At 47.5% G+C, this 17,469-nt stretch overlaps 1 protein-coding gene and 1 pseudogene across 1 annotated transcript in view; one reads left to right on the plus strand and one right to left on the minus strand.

Moving 5' to 3' along the window:
* Ralb (RAS like proto-oncogene B) overlaps positions 1-17,469 on the minus strand; it is a 33,829-nt gene that overhangs the window by 14,113 nt on the left and 2,247 nt on the right. The gene's annotated exons all lie outside the window — the stretch shown is intronic.
* Positions 14,429-14,815, plus strand: LOC110291035 (small ribosomal subunit protein uS8 pseudogene; annotated as a pseudogene).

Genomic DNA, 17,469 nt, shown 5'->3' on the forward strand with positions numbered 1-17,469 from the left:
TAGAGGAACAAACATTCTAACAACAACCAAGAGGCTCCTTGATCATCAGAGACCCTGAAGCAGGGGAGTTTCCCCTAAAAAGCTGTAGCCACAGCATCTCTCCAAAGTCAGGCAATTAGCAGGCAAAGCAAGCTACAGCCTGAGACCCAGAGAACCACAAAGCCTCTCTGAGATGTAGGCAAAGGCTAACCACTGGGGGCAGCACACACCCACCATCCCAGCCTCCAATACAAACTGGAACAGAAGTCAGCACACACCCCCTAAAGGACATAGCAGGCTGGTGTTAGAAAGGGCTTGATCAACTTTAACAGAGGCAAAAATAACATCTGGGGGAAAAAATGACATTATCGAAAGACCAGATGGACGAAGCAAGAGAAGTGACCTTTATTCCCAGCACTAAAGAAAGCAGAGGAAAAATGACCGTAAGTTCAGGGCCATCTTCAGCTATATATAGCCTTCAAGGCTAGCCTGGGATAAATAGGAAAGACCCTGTCTCAAACTTACGGAAAAAAAATTAAAGTCAGGTGGACTCGGAAAAAAAATCACTCAGAATGCCTAAAGCACTGTACATGTGTGTCTAGAGTGTAAGTGTATGTCTGTGTGTTCAGTGTGTACGTGTATGTCTGTGTGTACAGTGTGTACGTGTATATGTGTATATGTGTATGCATTGTATGAATGTGTGTATAGTGTGTAAGTCAGTGTGTAGAGTGTGTGCATAGGTGTATGTGTGAGTCTATGTGTGCATATGTGTGCATATGTGTATGTATAGTGTATATGTGAACATGTGTGTATGTGTATATGTATGTGTGTGCATGTGTATAGTATATGTGTGTATAAAAGTATATATGTATAGTGTGTGTATGCCTATGTGTATATGTGTTTGAGTACAAATGTATGTATGTATATGTGTGTATGTATATTGTATGGGTGTGTGTATATACAGTATATATAGTGTGAATGTATATTTGCATGTTTGTGTGTATATAGCGTGTGTATGCATGTATGTGTAGTATGTGTATATGTATGTGTATAGATAGATAGTATGTGTATAGTGTGTCTGTGAGTGTTATAGTGTATGTACAGCATGTCTCTGTATGTATGTGTATAGTGTGTGTGTATAGTACATATGTGGAGGCCAGAGGGTGATGTCAGGTATTTTTGTCACTATTTTATTTTTCTAATTATGTGTATGTGTGTGTGTCTATGTTGTGCATATCATTAATGTGTGGGTGCCCTCAGAGGTCAAAAGAGAGCCCCTAGAGCTGAAGTTGCTGCTCCCCCACATGGGTACTGGTAACTGAATGGGTTCCCTGGGAGTGCTCTTAACTGCCGAGCCATCTCGCTGGCTCCTCAACCTTTAAAAAAAAATTATTTTAAACTTTCTGAGACAGGGACTCACTCTGAAGTCCTGACTGGCCTTGGACTCACAGAGATCCACATGCCTGTACTTCCATCTTAGTTACTTTTTTATGGCTGTGATAAAACACCGCAAGCAAGGCAGCTTAAAGGAGGAAGGGTTTATCTGCCTCAGGTGTCAGGGGGAGGAGAGTCCTCCTGCAGGGAAGCACAGCTGCAGGCAGAGGTTGGGTCCTCCAGCAAGGACACACTTCCTAAGCCTCTCCAAACAACATCCTAAGCATTTAAATGCCCAAGCAAGGGAGCCACATCTCATTCACACCATCATAGCCCCCCCCCCAAGTGCTAGGATTAAAGGCTTGTGCCCCTCACCTGGCTTCCCAGCTTGTCTTTTGAGGCAGGGTCTCTCACTGCTTCAGCTGGGCTGGCTGACCAGAAAGTTCAAGGGAGTCTCTCCTGTCTTTGTCACCCAAGCATTAGAGTCAGAGATGTGGACTCCACGCCTAGCTTTTCTCATGGGTTCTGGGGATCACAGATCTGGTCTTCATCCTTGCACGGAGATCCCGACTGATGAAGCTAACTCCCTAGCTGCGTTCTTTATGGGGACTGATTTGTTCGGTTGGAGCAATGTTTGGGTTTTGTTTTCTTTTGTGACAAGGTTTCACTGTGTCACCCAGGCTGGCCTGGAACTCAGGACTCTCCCCCACCCCAGCCTCCTGAGTGCTGGGATACAAGCATGCACTACCATACCTGGCCTAGCATTCACTGTTAACTGTGTCTCTGCTAGTGTCTTGACTTAGACATTCTTGTATTTAAATCCTTTGAGGGCATAGGTTGTTTTGCAAACTATTCCTCATGCACTTTATCTGTTTTCGCAGTCAGGCAGATTGGACATAATTTGTCATTTTCTTGATGATTTGGGACCCCTTAGCATTGGTGTGAGGTCCAGGCATGGCCTTGGGCTGCTCAAAGTCAAGGTCACAGATCTGCCTTCCCTGCACTTCCTCAGGTACCTGCCCACACCAGGCATCCATCCATCCGACCTACTCCCCCTATGCTAATTATGTGCTTTTTAATGAGTGAGCTAAGCAATTAACTAGATAATTAAGCACATCTAAGTGGGGATAGAAATAGAAGGAATGGGGGATACAGGAGCCCCACAAGACTGTGATTCAGGAACTTGAAAATACCTTTGGCCTCCTTTACAACCACTAACTGTTTCCTGCAGAGATGGGGCTGGGGAATGTGGTTGGAACCCACACCACACAAAGGCCCACAATTTCTCACCGCCAACCCTGTTTCTGTGAACTTGATGGAAATAAACCAACATTTGTCCAGGCTGGGGGCAGGGTCCTTTCAAGCACATGCAGACAACCAAATTATGCACTACACAGATATATGGTTTTAGTATGCACGTTTGGCATGTATGCACATGTGCTGTATGTACCTTATAGTGTAGGATGTGCACAGACACACACGCACATCCATGAAGGAGTGAACTCTGGCTCTCTTTCCTCAGTCATTTGTCACCTTTACTTTTAATTTATTTTAATTCCAATAACTTACGTCCTGTGTGTGTGTGTGTGTGTGTGTGTGTGTGTGCGCGCGCGCGTGCATGTGTGAACATCCATGCCATAGCACATGTGTGGACATGAGAGAGCAGCCTGTGGAAGTCGGTTCTCTCTTTCGACCACATGGGTTGCAGAATCAAACCCTGGTAGACAGTCTCCGCAGGAAGCCATCTCCCCTGAGCCCCCTTTATTTTTTTGAGGCAGGGTTTCCTGAGGAACCTGGAACGAACGTCAGGATTCTGCCTGTGTCTGCATTCCCCAGTGCTGGGGTCCCAGGTGCACACAGCCCTCCCTGGCTTTTCATGAGTTCTGGAGATCTGCGCTCAGCTCCTCATGCCTGTATGGCAGACATTTACCGAATAAGCCTAGGACCATTTACTCCTGTTGTTTGTCTGTTTTCATTTTAAATAAAGTCGATTTCTTTGCCAATGATAATCACTGAGGAACAAAACCTTTGTTTTGTTCCAAGTTCAAAAATACAGGGACTACAATGTGGCTCAGTCCATACAGCGCCGGCCCGGCATTCTAGGTTTGATCCCCTGCACCATCACATAAACCTTGTGTGGAGGCAAACGTAAAATCAGAAGTTCCCTCAGCTGCAAAGGGAGCTTGAGGCCAGAAATAGATGCATGAGATCTGGCCTTCCCCTACCCCCACCCCCAACCCCCTTTAAATTATGCGGGAGTGTGTGCGCACACACAGGCACAGTGCATCCGATCCCCTGCAGCTGGAGTTACAGGCAGTTGGGAGCCCCCAATACAGGTGCGGCGAATCCATGCTATGTAACCTCTCTGTCTTCTCTCCAGACATGAGATCTAGTTGTTGTTGCTGTTGTTTAAGTGCAAATCATAAGTAAGGAAAGTTTATGTTCCCACTTAGGCCATAGCTGCAGCTGACCTGCTAGGATTAGGGAAGGACCTAAGACAGCCAAGTGTCACTCGGTCACTCCCGACAAACCCACCCCTAGGCTGGCCCTAAAGATGAAATCTGATCCCTGTTTGGGTCACACACAGACCATTTACTGTGGCTGATTTTGCTTTTTCTTTTGCAGGTAACCATTCCAGAGACACAGCCTTTGCCTTAAAACAAACAAACAAAAAACAAAAACAAAACAAACAAACAAAAAACACCCCACCCTATTATCTGACTGTACAAAAGAGCCAGGAAATGACTGGAGAATGTGAGAACCTTAGAATGTATCTAAATGAGAACACAGACAGACAGAAACAAGACATGCAAAAGCGCACACACACATATACACAGGCATGCACACGTGTGCACACACAGAGAGAGACAGAGAGAAAGAGATGGAGAGACAGAGAGACAGAGACAGAGAGAGTCAGAGAGACAGCTTCCCTGCTGACAGGCACTGGACCTCTCTCTACTTGCTTCCCACTCTCCTCCATGTCGTCCAGCCTCTCACCTCAGACCCAAAGCAAAGGCCCAAGCAACCATGAGCTTCTGGGTCCATGATTCAAACTAATCTTTCCTCCTCTCCCTCCTTCTTCTTTGTTGTTTGTTTGTTTGTTTGTTTTAGAGAAGGGTTTCCCAGTGTAGCCCTGACCATCCTGGAACTCACTCCGGGGCTGGCCTCAGCCTCAACCTCAGAGATCCGCCTGCCTCTGCCCTAGAGGGAAGGGACAAAAGGGGACCAACACTGCCCCTTCCCTCTTTATGTTTGATTTTTACCAAATACTTTGTTACAACAAAGACCTGAATTTGAAAGGAGAAAGCCAGTTTGGGGGGGCGGGGAGGTGCATGCTTGTGAATCTCAGGGCTTAGAGAGGCAGACTGGTGGAGCTCAGGCCTCAGTGGCCAGCTAGTCCAGTCTACATGACAAGTTCCTGGTTCCGAGAGAGCCTGTCTCCACACAGATACCTGAGTAACAGCACCCATGACCTTTACATAGCAAAGGAGATCAGGAACCCATAGAGCCATACCGATGGTAAGTACTAAAGAAAGAGGGAGAAGGGAGGGCTCTCAACCACAGAAAGCCAAGGCGGGCTGGTAAACGCACAGTGTGCACATGAGTTACAAAGCCAGTGTTTACAACCATCATTAAAAAGACTGATGCAGAGGCGAGTGAGACAGCTCAGTGGGGACAGGCACTGGCCACCCAAGCTGACAACCTGAGTTCCAGTCCCAGATGCAACAGAGGAAGGACAGAGCCAATACCTGCAAGTTGTTCTCCACACACTCACACCTGGCACTATGTGCTCAATCATACATACACACACACACACACACACACACACACACACACATAGAGCACACACACACAGCATACACAGCATGCACACACATGCACACGCACTGATAATAAAGAAATGTAAAACAAATAAAATAAAAAGACTGGCTGCTAGACCTGCAGAGAGGATCTGGAAGGAAAGGAAAGGGATACCGTGGGGCTGGAGAGGAAAGCGTTTGCTGTCTCCAGAGAACAGTTCCCAATGCTCATGTCAGGCAACTCACAGCTGCCTTTAACTCCAGCTCCTGGGAACCCAGCATCCTCTTCTAGCCTCTCAGGACACCTGTTCACATGGGACACACACTCACACCGGTGTAAATAAAGTCCTTTAAACGAATAATTAGTAAATAACATTTAAAAATAAAAGATACTTGCATGTTCTCCTCATACACCATGGCATTTGCCCACTTGAAGGGAGGGGGCACAAGAGCGCACGCGCGCGCGCGCGCGCGCGCACACACACACACACACACACACACACAAACTACCAGTCACCTGCAGCTCAGCACCGTCTTGCAAGCGCTGTTTGGAGGACTAGGACTGGAGCAGGCTGTGGACTTGGCCATTAAAGAGCAGGGTTGACAAGGAAAACCCAGATCCACATAGAAAGCTGAAGCTCAGAGAGGAAGATGACCATTTAACTTCCAGACTACTTCAAACAGGAGTTCCCAGCAGAAAGCAACAATGGGGAAAAATCAGAAAATCAAACATGGCAAGAACGGTCAACTGAACTTGCGCAGCTGGAGAAGCTGTGAAGCCAGAACGGAGGGTGGGGATTTCGGGAGACTGCCACACTCAGGAAGAGTGCAGCATTCTGCGAAATGACATCTGGAATGTATGAAGGTCCTGCCCGGGAGGCCAACAACTCAATTTTAAACTCTATTTATTTTCCTTTTTTTCCCCCATTTGGAGCTTTTTGAAACAGGATTTCAAATACCTCAAACCTGCTATAACAATGACATTGAACTTCTGATCCTCCACCTTCCACACGAACCTTCTAAAATAAGCAGAATATGAAGTAATTCACTGGGAGGGAGGTAAATATGGTTACTAAATATATGGAGCCACACCTAACTTCGCGGCTACTTAAGAAAATGCAATCAAAACATCAGCTTGCATAAAACTAAAAAGAGTGTAAAAGAGAATGGGAAGGGGCTGTCGAGATGGCTCAGTGGATAAAGCACTTACCTTATAAATGTGAGGCCAGGAGTTCAGATCCCCAGAATCCACATATATGCCAGGCAGCCTGTCTGAAAATCTAGGCATCAGAAGCCAGAGACAAGGCATCCCCTAGAGCAAGCTCGTTTGCCGGAGTAGCCCAATCATCGAGCTCTGGGTTCAACTGAGAGTCCCTGTTTCCATGAATAATGTAAAGAATGATGGAGGGAAACTCAAAGTTGACCTAGGACCTCGGCATGCAGGGACACACGGGTACATGCGACCTGTATACAAATGTGTGCTGACACACATGCAAGTACCACACACACAAAGGTATGGGGAAATGGATATTGTAGGCAAAGATATAGATCCTATATGTTGAAACTGTAAGTGTGCAAGGATTTTTTCTTGGTGTTTACATACAATGCAATAATCTGGAAAAATACACTAACTAGAAATAGTTTTGTAAATTATGAACGAGCCAATGTTTAGAGTATATGGCTATTAAAGAGAGAGAGGAGCAGCCCCATCTCCTGTCCTGGGAAATGTCTAGGAGGTGCCACTAAAGGAGAGGTGGGGGTGGGAATCAAGCTGCAGAAAATATAAACTATGATGTCGTTTGTTTTTTAGGAAAAAAAAAATCCCAGAGCTGGAGAAATGGCTCAGCAGCTAAAAGTGCTTGCTGCTCTTCACAGGACTGGAGCTTGGTCCCTGGAACCCACCACCAACTTACAACTCTACTTCCAGGGGATCCAACACCCTCTTCTGGCCTCCATGGGCCCCTGGACACACACACACACACACACACACACACATGCTGGTCTGTGTACCGGAGGTTATCTGCAGAGATTTGCAGAGCTCTGGCCCAGCTGGAGCAGCCAGGGTTGCACTCTCTGAAGGGGGGGTGGGGGGGAGTTGATCGTCCCAGGCCAGTGCTGCTCTGCTCTGTGGAGGGCCAGTGCGAGCAGCGAGGGGAGCCGCAGGTAGGCAAGGTGCCAGGTCTCTACTGCAGAGCTACCTCTGTTCCAGAGTTGGTGCAGCACATTGGCTAGGAGCCAAGGCCGCGGCCACGGAACAGGAAGTGAGTGACCTCCGTAGGCTTGAGCAGCTTCCAGTAGAGAAAGCTTCTACGGGAGAGAACTTCTCTTCCTCCCAAGTGTTACAGCTCTTTATGACAGACACTCTCAGACGATCCTTAATGAAATAACTCCTGCTTTATTCCTTGTGGATAGGGTCTTTTATACATTTTGGGGTGGGTTGGGGTCTGACAGTAAATGCTTTCTCTTGTCTTGGTCTGAGATGTTAGGGATGCCTCATCTGCATGTGGAGGGGCTTGGGGTGCTGCCCCGAGGTGACTGATTGTCACAGTCCTCTCCATGGGGTGCCGTGGTCATGTGCTCCAGGACAGGAACCTGGTCGGGAGTAGATGAAACACCTATAGTTCTCAGGTGTAAGAGTAGGGAGATTGCTGAATCCACTCAACCTTATCCAGTTTTCTGGCATGGTCCACTGCCCCACACAGACAAACACATACACATCAAAATAAAAACATAAGCCTATTTTTTAAAGTACGTATGTGGGGCCTGGAGAGAGACAGCTCAGTCAGTATAGACTACACAGGCACAAACCTTTTCATCCCAAGCTGCTTTTGGCCATGGATTTTCATCACAACAATAGTAACTCTAACTAAGACAAATTTAAAAGTTTATTAGACTACTTCTTGCTAAAACCAAATTATGAAGCTCTCAACTGGAATGAATCCCTCTCTCCTCCAACAGCTCCAATACGAAATAGCACTTGGATCCCCAGGTTTGAAAATACTGCATAACTAATGTAAAATTCAGGGGCTGGGGAGGAGCTGCTTGCCATGGATAGCATCCTGAACTCAGATCCCCAGCCAACTCCACTCCAACAACACACATCTGTATCCCCCGCACCGCCCCCTGCACTGGGAGGGTGCAGAGGCAGATCCCCAGAGCCAACCTAGCAAAACTTAGAGCACTAGCTTCAGGGAGAGACCCTGACTCAAAAAACTGAAGCATGACAGAAGACAGCTGACTGACCTCTGGCCCCCAGAAGCGCATGCACAGGCATGCACACCCGCAGACACACACCATAAGCGCACACATGAGGAAACCTGTAAAAAGATAAAACTTAAAAGGGACCTCATCCATCGCCTTGAAGGAAACAACTCATTATTTTAAAAACGTGTTACTCATAAGGTGGCAAAGAGATCGGTGGTTCCAGGCTAGCCTTGGAAATGACAGGACCCTGTGCCAAACAAAAAGGAAAAGACAAAGTAAGAAGAAGGAGAGTGGGGGAAGGAAAAGCGGGTTGGCTGGCTAGGGAGGTGGCTCATCAGTTAAGAACACATGCCCGAGAGCTCAGTTCCCAGCACCCATGTTGGGTGGTTGCCTGTATCTCCGGCTACAGGAGATCCAAAGCCATTCTCTGTACCCCATCGGCACCTGTAGTCACATCTACATACCCATACGCTGACAAATACGGACACGGAGACACAGATACACACACAGACACACACTAATTAAAAACTGAAAGTGAGCTCTTTTTTGTTTTAAAGGAAGGGAATATAAAATGGATGTGTTTTGAGCCACCCAGGAGAATTCATAAGAAAACACCAGTGGGCCATTGACACACACACTTCAGCCTTCTGAGTCCCACTCAGCTTGTGAAAAATGGGTTTTAGTTTTTCTATCAAAGGTTGCCAAGAACAAAAGAATTCATAAATCTCTCTACCTCCTAAAATTTTATGCAAAGGAATTCAAATCTTTTCATCTCTCACCTTGTATTTTGCTCAGAGCCTCCCAGCTCCCACAACCCTCTGCATTCCCAGACTGTGATAGCCCAGAACAGCTGGCTCAAGACCCCTTTCCTTCATTTTCTTGCTGCTGGCTGCCTTCCACATTAACCCCCTGGGAGTGAACTGTGAGGTTCAACCTCAGCCAAAAAAGAACAGCCACTCCCCACCTGTCTTCCATAGGGGTAAAAGACAGGGGCCATCTTGGCCTTGGATTCGGCTTGCTATCCTGGTTTGGGTGGTAACACACCCTTTTTACAAAAAAGACATTGCCTAGGGCTCAGTAGTTAAGAGCATTGACCGCTCTTTCGGAGGACCCAGGTTCAATTCCCATCACCCATATGGTAGCTAACAACTGTCTGTAACAGGAGGATCCAGTGACCTCTTGTGGCTCCTGCAGATACTGCATGCACATGGTACATAGACATACACCTAGGCAAAACAACCATAAACATAGAAATAAATAATGAGCAAGATTTTTCTCCAAACAATGGGCATGTGGGTTGGTCCTGGTTCCAGGTCAGCTCTGACTGCTATAATGGCCATGTCTTTTCTCTCCCTGCCTAGGTGAGTGGCCTCCTCTGCCAAGGCTTGGGGTGGGTGGTGCTAGAACGGGCTCTGCCAGGCCAGCACACCCTGAGCATAGCTCTGCCTCTCCTGGGACAGGCAGGAGGATGCTCCACACTCGCCCATGCCTGGGTCTCTCAGCTCAACACTTCATCCACCTCAGCAGAGACTGACCCACCGTCCCCAACCACTAGTGATACCACAGCATTCTTCTATTCTAAGAATGTTCCTCTATGCTTGTCCTTAAAGACCTCATATTTTAAGCATACGGTGTTGGCCTCTGCAGGCCTGTGGTGACCAGGCCAGACTTGTGTCCTTTCTCTGTCCTCACGGTCACTTCCTGCCTGCTCTTCTTAGTCACTCACCTCACTGTTTCAAAATTCCCATTCGGCTAAGGCCTCACCTCCCAGGGCCATGCTCTGTCACTGCCAGATATCCTCCCTGGTCACTTCCCTTATGGACAGAGGACACAAATTCTGCTTCAGACTTCACTGTCCTCAGAAACCACCCTGTTTGAGCAGGTGCAGATCCTTCCCACTGTAACTGTCCAGGAGAGAATGAGAATATTCCAGAAGGGATACTTGTGCTCTGACAATGGATCCATGAAACTGGCCTTTCCCTGGGAATATCATACTGAGAGGAGACAGGAGCCTTGGTGCCAGGTAGAGAGGGGCTTCTCTCTCAGGAAGAGACTTCACACAGTGCTGATAGCCTGCCAGACCCCCTGCAGGAGAGCTGGCACTGAGACAAGGCTGGGTCAGTGATGGGCAGGAGCACACCTTGACCAGGACAGCTTGGCTATACACAGCTCTTGCCTTCTGTTTATACCTGAGCCTTATGCCGGGGCCCTGACGGGCTTGTAAGGGTCATCAGACCTCTTTGCTTGCCCTTCCCAGTGTAGCGGTGTTAGGTAAATCTCCTCTGTCTGCTTTTCACTACAACTGGTCCGTTTCACTGTCCTGTTCAGCCCCGGCTCTGACTCTAGCGAGCACTAAGTTTCAGGCCCACCATACTATGAACCTCGCCTGATCCTGGTTCTCCACCCTACCTCTATCCTTTGAGCTCATGTTAGCCAGGGCCACCGCATTTTGTAAAGCTCTCCCATTAACTTGCTTCCTTGGATTCTTTTTTGTTTTGTTTTGTTTTGTTTGTTTGTTTGTTTGTTTTTTGTTTTTTGTTTTTTTCGAGACAGGGTTTCTCTGTGCAGCCCTGGCTGTCCTGGAACTCTGTAGACCAGGCTGGCCTCGAACTCAGAAATCCGCCTGCCTCTGCCTCTCGAGTGCTGGGATTAAAGGCGTGCGCCACTACACCAGGCGCTTCCTTGGATTCTTGCTCTCTGCACCCTTACAGCTGACTCTGTATACAAGACCCCAGGTTAACAGGAATCAGAGACAGCCTGGCAGCAAGCATGCACTATAACTACCAATCACATGGTATAGAACCACCTCCTTCCTCTAAATGTGTAAAAAGGGACCCTCGCTCTGCCATGGGGACCTGATCTCACCCAGGGGTCCTGATATGATGCCTCTGGTCTGTCCATCTGTGGCAATAAGGCAACTTATGGAAGAGTTTATCCAGGGTCATGGTGCCAGGGGTTAGAGTCTGTGGCGGGGGTTATGCATGGCAGCAATCGTAGGCATGGTGACTGCAGCAGCGACTGAAAGCTCACAGCTTGAACTACAAGCACAAAGCTGAGAGCAAACTGTAAATAGGCAAGTGTTTGGTAACTCAAATGGGTTGCAAAGCTCTCCTCCAGTGACATACTTCCTCCAACAAGACTGTACCCCTTAGACCTCCTCAAACAGCACCACCAACCAGGACCAGTTGTTCAAATACAGCTATGGGGGGTGGGGCACAATATTCAGACACCACAGCCTCAGACCTGTAATTGTTCCAATCACTCACTCAAACACCTATTAAGCACCAATCTCAGCACATTTTTTCTGATCTCCTCTGACACTCCCGCTTAGGTGACATCTTGCCAGTTCCTCCTGCAAAGACCAACTCTACCCCTCACCCCAACTACCTGTACTAGCACGCTGGCTGGAGAAGGAAGTCAAGAGAAAGGGAAATCACATAACCAAGTCTCATGTGGCATTTTAAACCACGAACCAGGATCATCGATTGCTCCCCTCCGAGGCTCCACTGCCCTGCTGCTCCCACTTGGCAATGCCCATCCTTCTAGACTACAGAGCTCACGTTCCCCAGGGCCTATCTCTTCTCTAAGGTTTTCTCCCGGCTGAGGCTCAGGCTGCCACATTTCTCACTCCTCCAAGGTCTCCCTGGACTGAGCACATCTATCCAAGTGGCTTCCTGTGTCTCCTCAAACTGGAGGACAGAGCCCAGGCCCCTCTGCCTTCCTCACCCATCTGGCTGTCTTGCAGGAATTTCAAATTCAACAGTCCCCAAATAGATCTCTCCACTCTCCATCCCTCTACCCTTAAAGTCTGATCCTCAGGCTAGAAAGATGTCTTGGCAGGAAAAGTCACACATCCTGAGTTCAATTCCTGGGAAGCATATGGAGGAAGGAGAGCACCTACTTCTGAAAGCTGTCCTGTGAGTGTGCAAGTGTGTACTCACAAACACACACAAGTCAAACAGACAAACAAATACTTAAGTGGTATCCTAGTTAGCTTTAACTACCAATTTAACACATCCTGCAGTCACCTCTGAAGGGAGTCTCCATTGAGGGCTTTGGCCTGCGGACAAGTCTGTAGAGGACTGTCTGCATTGTTATTTGATGTAGGAGGACCCAGCCCACAGTGGACAGCACCATTCCCTGTGCAGTTGGCCCTGGATGATATAAGAAAGCAAGCTAATCAGGAGGCAGAGAGTCACCAAGCAGTGTCCTCCACGGTTTCTGCTGTACTTCCTTGTCAGTGAATGTATTCTTTGCTTAAAGGCAGAATGGCAAGCCAGCCTGCCTTCCAGTTCATTCTTGAGTCCCTGCCCTTGCTTCCCTCAAAGCTAAATAAACCCTTTCTTCCCCAAGCTACTTGGGGTCTAGGTGTTTTATCACAACAATGGAAAGAAATCAGAATAAATGCATTCCTAATCTACCTGCAACACAAGCCCCTAGGAGTGCAGACATCACTAGTCAAGCCAGACCAGGTGATCATCCCAGATCCCCTTGTTTCTTCCCAGCTCTACTCACTCTTTCTCCTGGCTCTTATCTCTAATGGACCTTTCCCTCTACCCGTCTTCCATTTTCTCTGCCACAACCAGGTTAGAACAACCAGCCACAGCTGCCAGACCCCTTGTGGCACCTCAGCCACTTCAAGCCACTGTTCACACAGGCCCCCGCAAACTCTGTGTTTGTGTGTGTGTGTGTGTGTGTGTGTGTACACATGGAGGCCAGAGGTCAACCTAAGGTATATTCCTCAATTATATTCTGCCTTTTATATTTTTTCCTGAGACAGGGTACCATGGAGCCCAGGCTACCCTTGAACTCTCTCTACAGCTAAGGACAACTGTCAGCTCCTGATGCTCCTTTTGACTCTACCTCAAATTTGGGGTTATGAGTATGCATCTTCATAACTGATTTTCTGTGATGCTGTGGATGGAGCCCAGTGCTTCAGGCACTCTAGGCAGGCACAGGGTCTCCCACCGGCCTGGAGTTCACTGCTCAGGCTAGATCAGCTGAGCAAGCCCCAGGGGAAGCTCCTGGGTGCACCTCTCCGGCACTGAGATTACAAACTCAAGCTGCCACGACAGTTCTGTTTTGCTTTGTTTTGGCATGGGTCCGGGGGAACAAGCTTGGGCACTTGTGCTTGCATTCCAAGACCTCACCAATTGAGCCATCTCCCCAGTCCATGTGAACTTTCTATATCAGTAAATGTAGCGCCCCAATGGCTTACCACTGATAACATCTAACCCCTTTTCTGAACAGGCCCATAAACCTTTGCCCAGCGGTCCTGCCTCTCTCAGTTGCTATGCTCAGCACTTCCTACCTACTGCCTCTCTCTGCAGGGAGGAAGGAAGTCCTGAAGCAAAAGGAAGCAAGGTCCAGTCAAGACTCTGCAGACAGGGCTGCAAATATGGTCAAGCTAGCTGAGTGCTTGCCTCATGTGCTTAAACCCTTGGGTTTTGTTCCCAGAACCACAAAACGCTGGTATGGTACGTACACCTCTGTAATCGCACCTGTGGGACGGGGATACAAGAGAATCGGGGGTTGAAGGCTGTCTTCAGCTACACACAAAGTTCAAGGACAGTCTTAGCTACATGACACCCTGTCTCAAAAGAACAGAAGTAGCAGACAGACTTTGTAGTCATGCAGTAGAGAGAGGTGGAGCCTATGTGAGGTAAGACCAGAAGAAGGGGGCTGGGAAGATACTACAGTGGGTAAAGCACAGGCCGTGTGAGTGTGAAGCTCTGGCTTCAGATCCCCAGGACCCATGGAAACAGTGTAGTGATATCTCTATAATCCCAACAGAAGAGGCAGAGACAGGACAATCCTTGCGACTCACTGGCCAGCCTGTCTAACAGAATGGGCAAGCCTCAGCTTCAATTGGAGACAACATCTCAAATTGGAAGGTGGCCGGGCATAGCGTTTAACATCTTTAATCCAGTATCCAAGAGGCGGAAGCAGGAGGACCTCTGTGAGGGGCAGGCCAGCCTGCTCTATATAATGATGCTTCTGTTTGCACAACCTCAGATTGGGGATTGCACAGTGAGACCCTATCTCAAAAATAAAATTAAAGACTCCTCAACACCATGAATGTCCTGGCAGGTGCTCTCAAGAGCACCAAAAATGCTGAGAAGAGAGGCAAACGCCGGGTCCTCATCAGGCCATGTGTCAAAGCCATCGTTCGGTTCCTAACTGTGATGATGAAGCACGGTCACATGGTGAGTTTGACATCACTGATGATCACACAGCTGGGAAAATCAATGTGAACCCTCACGGGCAGGTTGAGCAAGTGTAGCGCGATCAGCCCTAGGTTTGATCTGCAACTCAAACACCTAGAGAAATGGCAGAACAATCTGTGTCCACACTGTCAGTTTGGTTTCCTTGTGCTGACAACCCCAGCTAGCATCAGGGACCACAAAGAAGCAAGACCAAAACACACAGGAGGGAGACCCCTGGGGTCCTTTCTCTAGAGATGCAAAGCACAAACAGAAAAGCCTCCGTGAACAAAAAAATAAAATAAAATAAAATAAAGTAAAATTTTAAAAAGTAATTACACAGAAGAACAGGTGAGATGGATCAGCAGAGGAAGGTGAAACCGCCAAGCCTGGCAGCCCAGGCTCTATCTCTGGGATTCACATGGTTGGAGAGAGAGAGAGTCCATGTTGTCCTCTGAGCTCCACATATGTGTGCACACAATCTCCACACACACGAACTGGTAATCATTTTCAGCTGCTCACCATGGAGATCGAAGATCACTTTATCACCTTTTTTTTTTTTTTTTTGCCCACCAACTTGTTTTAGAGTTGATCTAAAAGAATCTCTGTGTTCTATTTGGTTTGGGGAACAGTAAGATTTAAATTTCTCATTTCTAAAGCTACTGCATATTTGGCTGATTAATTCTAGGGTCTAACGACAAAGAACCAGAAGAAAGAACATGAGATTTCAAGTATACTATGGAAGTTTCTAGAACAGCAGGAACCCAAGATGTGTCTTTATCCTCTACAGTACCCACATGCTTTGGAAGGCACCTCAATAGTGTCTAGTCTAAAATGTGTTTATAAAGAAGCTAGGTAAAGTGGTATACGCCGTTAATCCTATGCTTAAAAGGCAGAGGCAGGTGGATCTCTGTAACTCAGAGGTCAGCCTGGTCTACATAGTGAGTTCCCAGGATAGCCAGGGCTACATGAGAGACCCTGTCTCAAAACAAAAGCACACAAACAGAAAACCTTTTAAAAGAAAAAAAAAGATGGAAGCTAGTCTTGGAGAAGGCCTGTGGCAGTCTGGATGTGACTCAGTTGTGGAATGTGAGGCTAGCACGCATGAAGTCCCGGTTCAATCCTCAGCACTGTCTAAACCACATATAGAGGTGTGCGCTTGTTATCCCAGCACTGAGTGGGTAGAAGGAGGATCAGAAGTTCACAGGAGTGCCGGGAGAGATGGATTAGTGGTAAGAGAGCCGGTTGCTCTTCCGTAGGTCTTGCGTTCGGTTCCCAGAACCCACACAGTGACTTAAATCCACCTCTCTCACCTCAAGGGAACTGGAGGGAACCTCAAGCAAGGGTTCTGACCTCTTCTGACTCCTGTATACATGGGACACATAAACAGACACAGACACATACATACACATAAAAGTACATGTAAAATTAAATTTCAAAAAAAGAAAATTTTTTGTCCATCTAACAGCAGTAGAAGTAATTGTCAACACATAATTCTCTCTCTCTCTCTCTTTCACACACACACACACACACACACACACACAAGTGGGACTCCTGTGCTAGTGGGAAATATAGGGTATGGGTTCTTGTGTTTATTTTGTCTTACTGGAGACCTTCCCAGTTCACAAAGTTCCAATGGAATAGCTCTGCTTGTTATTACGTTTCCAACTGCAGCTTCAGACAAAGTCTCCAAACAATGGTTCCCACATTCAGAAATGAGATGAATGAGGGAGTTTGGTCACAGACTCCAGAGAGGTTTGCCATGATGGAACAACACAGCACAAACTCCCGGGGTTCAAACTTGTTATGGAGCCTTAAGTCGTTGTTCCCAAGGCCTTCAAGCTCCCAAGAACTTCAAGGCAACAGTGACGATATTTCTCTTCCACTCTTTGTGTCTGAGTAGACACAGGTGTGCATGCACATCTGTTTGTGCCGTGGGTGCTCTGCACACGTGTGCACATGCACGGTGAGGCTGAAGCTGATGTCAAGAATCATCCTTAATAAAACCTGAGGCTCACTGGTATGGCAAGACTCAAGAGCTAGCCCACTTTCTCCAGAGATCCTGTCTCCACCTTTGTGTGCTGGAGTTACAGACAGGCTGCCGTCCCACCAGGCATTTATTTGGGCTCTGGGGATCCAAGCTCCAGTCCTTCCTTACACTTGTAAGGCAACTGCTTTAAGCACAGAGCCATCTCCGTGGCCTAAGAGTTAAAAAATCTGAGGCTCCATCCCCAGCACCAAAGCAACCAAACAGACAAAACATATAGAACCAGCCTGGAGCACACCTCTAATTCCTCCACCATTAAACATTCACGAGAAACTCTCCGGACTCCATTTAAGGTTCCAGTTCTCATGTTTCTATCTTTATGTGTCTAGATCCTATTTTCCAAAAGCTGTCTAGTAACTCACACCCACACTTTCCTGGAACAACATCTCCTCGGGCACAGTAAAACCTCGCTGGGATCTCAGATAAGAGCAGCCGTGCTGTTTCCAGTGGGAAGTAACTGGAAAGGAAGAGGAGGAGCTGGGGAGCAACCCTGGGGATGGGGGGGCTGCTTAGTCGTGCACAAGGCCCTGTCCAACTCCTAGAACATTGTAGTGTGTGTGTGCATGTGTGTGTGTGTGTGTGTACATACACATTGCGCACAAAAATAAAAACTCTGAGGAGGGGGCTGGAGAGATGGCTCAGTAGTTAAGAGTACTGACTGCTCTTCCAGAGATCCTGAGTTCAATTCCCAGCAACCACATGGTGGCTCGGAACCATCTGTAATGGGATCCGATGCCCTCTTCTGGTGTGCCTGAAGACAGCTATAATATGTTCATATACATGAAATAAATAAATAAATCTTTAAAAAAAAATAAAAAGACTCTGAGGAGGTCAGACTCAACAGAGCACCTACAGGGCCCAC

This window comes from Mus caroli, unplaced genomic scaffold (genome assembly GCF_978045245.1).
Source record: "Mus caroli unplaced genomic scaffold, Mus_caroli_1 scaffold_1, whole genome shotgun sequence".
Taxonomy (NCBI): domain Eukaryota; kingdom Metazoa; phylum Chordata; class Mammalia; order Rodentia; family Muridae; genus Mus; species Mus caroli.